Here is a 9,329-nt window from a genome sequence, read left to right on the forward strand (position 1 = left end):
TTCTTGAGTCTGTATCAGGACTCTATCAAGAGTACTCCCATTCTTGAGCCTTCCCTGGTGGTCCAGTGGCTAAGACTCTGCACTTCCAAGGCAGGGGGCCTGGGTTAGATCCCTGGTCAGGAAACTATATCCCACATGCCACCACTTAGAATTCGCATGCTGCAACTAAAGATCCTGCATGCCACAATTAAACATCCTGTGTACCACAATGAAGATCGAAGATCTCATGTGCCATAACTAAGACTGCTGCTACTGCTGCTAAGTCACTTCAGTCGTGTCCGACTCTGTGCGACCCCATAGACGGCAGCCCACCAGGCTCCGCCATCCCTGGGATTCTCCAGGCAAGAACACTGGAGTGGGTTGCCATTTCTTTCTCCAATCCATGAAAGGGAAAAAGTGAAAATGAAGTCGCTCAGTCGTGTCCAACTCTTTGCGACCCCATGGACTGCAGCCCACCAGGCTCCTCTGTCCATGGGATTTTCCAGGCAAGAGTATTGGAGTGGGTGGCCATTGCCTTCTCCGATAACTAAGACTAGGCACAGTCAAATAAATAAAAATAAATATTAAAAAAAAAGGAATGCCCTCATTCCTGTTATTAGTTATCATTAAAGTTTATACAAAGGTGATTGGATCTGTATGAGAAATCATCACTTTGATATATGACTGATCATCTTTGGCAAATGTTGGGCTGCTCTAACAAAGTACTATGTACTACATAGCTTAGAATCAATAGAACTTTACTTCTTACAGTTTTGGAGGCTAAGAAATCTGAGATCAGGGTACTAGCATGGTAGGGTTCTGCTGAACAGGCTGTCTTTGCAGTTACAGACTTTTCATTGTATCCTCACATGGTGGAAAGATGAGACAAGAGCAGTTGGTCTCTGGGTTCCCTTCTAAAAGGGCACTAATCCCATTTATGATGGTTCACCCTCATGTCCTAAGTACCTCTCAAAGTCTCCACCTCCTAACACCATCACATTGGGAGTTAGGATTTCAACCTATAAATTTTGGGGGGACACAAGCATTCAATCTATCACAGAAACCCAAAACTTAGGGTTAGAGTACCAAAATAGTTCTATCTGTATACACTACATAAGAGATCTCCTTACAAGCCAAGCCTTTTGTTTTTTGTTTTTAGCCTTGAGTTTTTGTATGTTAAGGGGTTTAGAACTTGCTTATATAATAATTTAAAAGCCCTTAGACATTCATCGCCTTCTCTATTTCCTCTGGGTTTTATCCTCTGCGCCTCATATCAGACCTTGTGCTCTCAATTATCCTGTCTTCGACCACTCCCTTTCTACTGGCTTTTTCTCTTACTCTTCAAACATGATAAAAACAAAACAAAAACCCTTCCTCATTCCTAAACAAGCCACAAAAATAAAAAACCTTCCCTCAACTACTAAATATATACAATATTAAAGTCTCTTTTTACTTCTCCATCTGTCCCTTTCAGTTTCAGCTAATGGTGTCATTCACCCACTCTCCCAAACTAGAAGCCTCTTTATCTCGTCCCCCTTTTCTAACTGGTCTTCAAGGTCAGAAATTAGTCAAAATTTTGGGTAAGCACTCCTCTTCAATTCCTCAGCGATTGTTTTAGTTCTGGGTCTACTGTCTTGCCTAAACTACCATAGCTGGCCTGTCTGCAGTCTTTTTACAGCAAATTATATTCCACAAACTTTTGAGCATCTATTACGTGTCTGGCACTGGAAACACAAAGACAAATATGACACCAGTCCCTATAGTCAAGAAGCTTGTCCACTCACACTGTAGCATCATTCCTATATGATTAATAAAAAAAACTTCTGTTGCCAGCAGAATTAAATCCAAACTCCTTAAGCAAGCATATAGGGCCATTTACCATCTGCCCTGAACCCACTGAATTTGCTGCCTTATTTCTCACTACTCTCCTTTATCTACAGTCTCTCCTAAGCTCTGGCCATGCTGAACTTTGCACAGATCCTTGAAAATTCCATTCCTTTTTATGTGCTATCTTATGCCTGGAATAACCTCTTCCGCCTCTCACCATTGGCCTAGGAGAAATTAATTCAGCCTTTGAAACTCAGCTTTGATCATTATCCCTTTTTGACACTTTCCCAGACTCTACTTATTTCTTTGGGTTGCTGTTCCCACAGTACTCTGTTTACAGCTCTAATATAGAACTCATCACCATGCATTATAGTTTATGTATTTACTTATTTATCTTTTCTACAATTCCTGGAAGTCAGGAACAGTATCAGGCATTGCTGTATCAGGCATATGATAAATTCCATTTTTTTTTTTTTTGCCACATTGAGTGGCTTGTGGGATCTTAGTTCCCTGATCAGGGATGAACCGGGCCCACAGTAGTGAAAGAGTAGAGTCCTACCTACTGGACTACCAAGGAATTCCCTCCAAATATTTTTTACATGAAATCTCTAAGCACTTGGTCTTTTCTTATTTCCCCCAAATGGTAGTCTTTATTTCCTAGAAAAAGGAGCATTAAAAAAAAATTCAAGTGAGCAACAAAAAATCAGAAAAAAAAAAAGGCTCCTTGAACTTTGAAAGTAATCATTTTTCTCCATCATCCCATTATATATCCAGTTATCCTAGTTATCCTGCAAAATGCTGAACAAAATGTTAATATTCCACCAAAATCTAATGTCTGAATGTATATGTAACCTTCTTCTGGTCACTTCCCACCTTACTCAGTGAAAAAACACAATGACCTATTTACCTATGGCAAACAGAGTTACCCACAAACAGTAATACATTCTCTCTCATTAAGACTATGAAATTAAAACTATTACCTCATTTTTTCTGATCCCAAAGAGTACTGATAATTTACATAGAATTAAGAATATATCACTATTTATTGTCATATTTTCTACAATATGAACTGCAGTAAGGTGATGTTTGGGGTAGAAGACCATTTTTAGGCTATTTCAATGTTTTATTTTAAAATGAAATTAGCTTTTTAAAGCCTCTTTCTTCACTTAGAGCAGTTCATGCCTTTGTCATTCTACTGTGAGAAAGTAGCAGCAAAACTCAGGATATGAAAAAGCTCAATATAAGACAATCATTTTTTTACCCCTTTCTATTACTGCCAAACCAGGCTGGCAGGGTATGTTTCTAGCAGGAAGATGTGCTGGTATCAGAGATCATAAAGTAATTTAAGTTAAAAAAAAAAAGTAATTTATGAACATAAAGTAATTTAAGTTGGTATATGTTATGTTTACATCATGGAATATGTGATGTTTACAACATGTCATGTTGTCTCTCTTAAACTTTGACCGATTTCTTATACCCTATACCTAGAACAGATTACTACTTGCTCCTTTTCCTTTCATTTACCTTTTATTTACAAAAGTTCTTGTTTTATTAGAAAACCCATTCATAAAACTGGACTTTTTAAAAAATGGCTCATGTCAATCTATAAAGTTATCTCTTGCTATTAGTGACTGTGGACACACACTTAAATTCCGGCCTCAGAAAAATACCAGGGAAAAGATGGATGCTACAACTGAAACTGACAAATTCTTTGTGTTCCTTTTTACTGCTATTTTAAAATTTTTTATTTTTGGCTATGTTGGGTATGTTTCTCTAGTTGTGGAGCAGGGGCTACTCTCTAGCTGCAGTGTTGCACAGGCTTCTCATTGTGATGGCTTCTCTTACTGTACAGCATGGGGTCTGTCTAGGCTTGGGCTTCAACAGTTGCAGCACATGGGGCTCAGTAGTTGTGGCACATGGGCTAAGTTGCTCCTAGGAACGTGTGATCTTCCCGGACCACAGATCAAACTGGTGTCCCCAGCAGTGGCAGATGGATTCTTAACCACTGGACCACCAGGGAAGTCCACTAGTTTGTTAAACTGGCCTAGGAATTCTTTTCTCTTGGAAGACTATTAGGATCAAATTTGTGAAATGGCAGCTAATACCAACTATTCTCTGGTTTCTGCCAATTTGGTTTGCATATTTTTCTCCCCAGAGCCCTGACACTATAGCTACACATCTTTGAAACTAGATTTTGTTCCCTACTAGATATAAAACTTTTCAGTGAATTTGAAAAACAGGATCTGGTACAAATTGGGTCTCCATCAGTTAATAGATAAACTGTATGCATGGATAATCCTGATTACATGGTATTTGTGAAACTTCTGGGTGGGAAGCCATTTCCAGAGCTACACTAACATTAAATCCCTTAAAATATGTGCAATGGGGGTAGTAAATAAACTATAAAATACAACGCAATGGATTTGAATTTTCAAAAAATTTGTATGGAAGGCAATTTTTCCCACAGCACTTTTTTTTTGATAAGGGAAATTGCCAGTTGTTTCAGCTTGCAGACTTCCAAATGCCATCTTCAATTCCTCCATTTTCAGTTCATCTTATATGTTGTTGCCAAATTGATCTTTCTTGAACACAAGAGTGTTACTCCCCTTCAAAACAACCCAATAGTTTCCCACTGTCAGAGAAATAAGTTGAAAACAATCAGCCTGCTACTCAGTGCCACCATTATTTGGTTGCGACCTACCTTCCCCCATGCTCTGGACTACCTATGCTGAGGATTGGCCTGCAGCCTTAAGGCTGTTAATTTCTGTATGGCCTTCAAGAATGACTTTTGTATTTACATAGGATGGAAAAGAAAATAATGTGACATGTGGACATAACAAATTCAAATTTCGGCAGCTTTTTTTTTAACACAGTCACTCTGGTTTTCTTATATATTTTCTGTGGTTGATTTCATGCTACAACGCTGCTAAGTCGCTTCAGTCACGTCCAACTCTGTGCGACCCCATAGACAGCAGCCCACCAGGCTCTGCCGTCCCTGGGATTCTCCAGGCAAGAACACTGGAGTGGGTTGCCATTGTCTTCCCCATTGTGTGAAAGTGAAATGTGAAAGTGAAGTTGCTCAGTCCCGTCCGACTCGTATGGACCCCATGGACTGCAGCCCACAAGGCTCCTACATCCATGGGATTTTCTAGGCAAGAGTACTGGAGTGGCTTGCCATTGCCTTCTCCGTCATGCTACAATAGTAGAATTCAAAAGTTCCAGTACAGACCTTGTGGTCTTATCTGAGCCTTTACAGAAAGTTTGCCAGTCCCACCAAGATCCACTTCTGTTCCCACCTATCAAGATCCCTCCCTGCCTGGAATGTGCTGCTGCTGCTGCTGCTAAGTCGCTTCAGTCGTGTCCGACTCTGTGCGACCCCACAGGCGGCAGCCCATTAGGCTCCCCTGTCCCTGGGATTCTCCAGGCAAGAACACTGGAGTGGGTTGCCATTTCCTTCTCCATGGAATGTACTACTCCCACTCATTCCTGATGTCACCTCTGAGGATATCAAAGTAAAATTTTCAAAAACTTTCAAAACATGTTTCTCCCACAAATACAAAATCAACATGAGCCAAGCATTAACTCAGACTTCTTTGGTGGCTCAGATGGTGAAGACTCTACCTGCAATGCAGGAGGCCCAGGTTAAGATTTTTGGTTCGGAAAGATGCTCTCTGGAGAAGGGAATAGCAACCCACTCCAGTATTCTTGCATGGAGAATTCCATGGACAGAGAGAAGCCTGGTTGGACTACAGCCCATGGGGTCCATAAAGTTGGGCATGACTGAGCAACACTTACACTTAAGCATTTACTCAATTCACTGAGGGACCCAGTAAGATGGTAAAGCTGGTTCCAAGGGGATTTGCTTTTTTTTTTTTTTTTTTGCATTTCTTTTCCATGGGGATGGTCTTGATCCCTGTCTCCTGTACAATGTCACGAACCTCCGACCATAGTTCATTAGGCACTCTATCTATCAGATCTAGGCCCTTAAATCTATTTCTCACTTCCACTGTATAATCATAAGGGATTTGATTTAGGTCATACCTGAATGGTCTAGTGGTTTTCCCTACTTTCTTCAATTTCAGTCTGAATTTGGCAATAAGGAGTTCATGATCTGAGCCACAGTCAGCTTCTGGTCTTGTTTTTACTGACTGTATAGAGCTTCTCCAGCTTTGGCTGCAAAGAATATAATCAATCTGATTTTGGTGTTGACCATCTGGTGATGTCCATGTGTACAGTCTTCTCTTGTGTTGTTGGAAGAGGGTGTTTGCTATGACCAGTGCATTTTCTTGGCAAAACTCTATTAGTCTTTGCCCTGCTTCATTCCGTATTCCAAGGCCAAATTTGCCTGTTATTCCAGGTGTTTCTTGACTTCCTACTTTTGCATTCCAGTCCCCTATAATGAAAAGGACATCTTTTTTGGGTGTTAGTTCTAAAAGGTCTTGTAGGTCTTCATAGAACAGTTCAACTTCAGCTTCTTCAGCGATACTGGTTGGGGCATAGACTTGGATTACTGTGATATTGAATGCTTTGCCTTGGAAATGAACAGAGATCATTCTGTCGTTTTTGAGATTGCATCCAAGTACTGCATTTCAGACTCTTTTCTTGACCGTGATGGCTACTCCATTTCTTCCGAGGGATTCCTGCCCACAGTAGTAATATAATGGTCATCTAAGTTAAATTCACCCATTCCAGTCCATTTTAGTTCACTGATTCCTAGAATGTTGACATTCACTCTTGCCATCTCTTATGTGACCACTTCCAATTTGCCTTGATTCATGGACCTGACATTCCAGGTTCCTATGCAATATTGCTCTTCACAGCATCGGACCTTGCAAAATGGCTGTCTGGGGAGGCCTTGCAGATAGCTGTGAAAAGAAGAGAGGCGAAAAGCAAAGGAGAAAAGGAAAAATATAAGCATCTGAATGCAGAGTTCCAAAGAATAGCAAGAAGAGATAAGAAAGCCTTCTTCAGCGATCAATGCAAAGAAATAGAGGAAAACAATAGAATGGGAAAGACTAGAGATCTCTTCAAGAAAATTAGAGATACCAAGGGAACATTTCATGCAAAGATGGGCTCGATAAAGGACAAAAATGTTATGGACCTAAGAGAAGCAGAAGATATTAAGAAGAGGTGGCAAGAATACACAGAAGAACTGTACAAAAAAGATCTTCACGACCCAGATAATCACGATGGTGTGATCACTCATCTAGAGCCAGATATCCTGGAATGTGAACTCAAGTGGGCCTTAAAAAGCATCACTACGAACAAAGCTAGTGGAGGTGATGGAATTCCAGTTGAGCTATTTCAAATCCTAAAAGATGATGCTGTGAAAGTGCTGCACTCACTATGCCAGCAAATTTGGAAAACTCAGCAGTGGCCACAGGACTGGAAAAGGTCAGTTTTCAGTCCAATCCCAAAGAAAGGCAGTGCCAAAGAATGCTCAAACTATCGCACAATTGCACTCATCTCACATGCTAGTGAAGTAATGCTCAAAATTCTCCAAGCCAGGCTTCAGCAACACGTGAACCGTGAACTTCCTGATGTTCAAGCTGGTTTTAGAAAAGGCAGAGGAACCAGAGATCAAATTGCCAACATCCGCTGGATCATTGAAAAAGCAAGAGAGTTCCAGAAAAACATCTATTTCTGCTTTATTGACTATGCCAAAGCCTTTGACTGTGTGGATCACAACAAACTGTGGAAAATTCTGAAAGAGATGGGAATACCAGACCACCTGACCTGCCTCTTGAGAAATCTGTATGCAGGTCAGGAAGCAACAGTTAGAACTGGACATGGAACAACAGACTGGTTCCAAATAGGAAAAGGAGTTCGTCAAGGCTGTATATTGTCACCCTGCTTATTTAACTTATATGCAGAGTACATCATGAGAAATGCTGGACTGGAAGAAACACAAGCTGGAATCAAGATTGCCTTGAGAAATATCAATATCCTCAGATATGCAGATGACACCACCCTTATGGCAGAAAGTGAAGAGGAACTCAAAAGCCTCTTGATGAAAGTCAAAGGGGAGAGTGAAAAAGTTGACTTAAAGCTCAACATTCAGAAAACAAAGATCATGGCATCCGGTCCCATCACTTCATGGGAAATAGATGGGGAAACAGTGGAAACAGTGTCAGACTTTATTTTGGGGGGCTCCAAAATCACTGCAGATGGTGAGTACAGCCATGAAATTAAAAGACGCTTACTCCTTGGAAGGAAAGTTATGACCAACTTGGATAGCATATTCAAAAGCAGAGACATTACTTTGCCAACAAAGGTCCATCTAGTCAAGGTTATGGTTTTTCCTGTGGTCATGTATGGATGTGAGATTTGGACTGTGAAGAAGGCTGAGCGCCGAAGAATTGATGCTTTTGAACTGTGGTGTTGGAGAAGACTCTTGAGAGTCCCTTCCACTGCAAGGACATCCAACCAGTTCATTCTGAAGGAGATCAGCCCAGGGATTTCTTTGGAGGGAATGATGCTGAAGCTGAAACTCCAGTACTTTGGCCACTTCATGCGAAGAGTTGACTCATTGGAAAAGACTCTGATGCTGGGAGGGATTGGGGGCAGGAGGAGAAGGGGACAACAGAGGATGAGATGGCTGGATGGCATCACTGTCTCGATGGAGGTGAGTCTGAGTGAACTCCAGGAGTTGGTGATGGACAGGGAGGCCTGGCGTGCTGTGATTCATGGGATCGGAGAGAGTCGGACACGACTGAGCGACTGAACTGAACTGAAGGGGATTTGAGGGACTATTTATTTGTGGGCATAAAAGAATTCAAATAAGGTGGCATGTTAAAACTGGACAGTGTCCCACAGAGCAATAAAACTCTAAACTTTGGGGTTACCTTCTCATCAGTCAGAAATTTGCAACTCAAGTAACTTCACAATATTTGAGTTCTAATTACATAACAAGTAGCAAAGTTAAACACAGGTACCTTCTCTTAGAGATTCATCCTTGGGCAGAGGTTAAACCATGTGCCGGAGTCAACTGAAAGGTCATTCATGCCTCCATTCATTTCCATGTTTTAGATCATCTTTTTTCATAAGGCCTCTCCTAACCCTTCCAGTCAATATCGTCCTCTCCTTTTATGCATCCATTGTATTTTGTACTTCCATTATAGGACTCAAATATCTTGACTTGCGCGCGTACTCCGTTTTCCCCAACAAGTACTAGGCTCCGTAGAATCATAGTATATGAGAGCTGGCGTTTAACCTCCCCTTTTACCGAGATTCGAGCATTGGATCCAATCTCTGTAGCTCCCAACATCTGCCTTGCACAGAATAGACACTAAGTCCTCAATGCTAAACATGCAAGCCCCCAAACACTTAAGTCGATTGCACTTTCCTTAAATTTTATCTGCTAATGAGCGGTGCACTGGTGTATGTCTCCCCTTGCTCCAGGGTTAAGTGACCTTCTAGAGTAGACAAAAGGAACTGTGTTGATTGTTCACCAATGCTCTAGATCCTAAACCAGTGCCTTATACAAACCGGCAGTTCCACAAAAAACTGTTGGAAAAAGATGG

General features: G+C 41.2%; 1 pseudogene; it reads right to left on the reverse strand.

Annotated features, from left to right (window-relative positions):
- LOC139183136 (cytohesin-2 pseudogene) overlaps positions 1 to 9,329 on the reverse strand; it is a 30,119-nt pseudogene that overhangs the window by 19,096 nt on the left and 1,694 nt on the right.

This window comes from Bos indicus, chromosome 5, assembly GCF_029378745.1.
Source record: "Bos indicus isolate NIAB-ARS_2022 breed Sahiwal x Tharparkar chromosome 5, NIAB-ARS_B.indTharparkar_mat_pri_1.0, whole genome shotgun sequence".
Taxonomy (NCBI): domain Eukaryota; kingdom Metazoa; phylum Chordata; class Mammalia; order Artiodactyla; family Bovidae; genus Bos; species Bos indicus.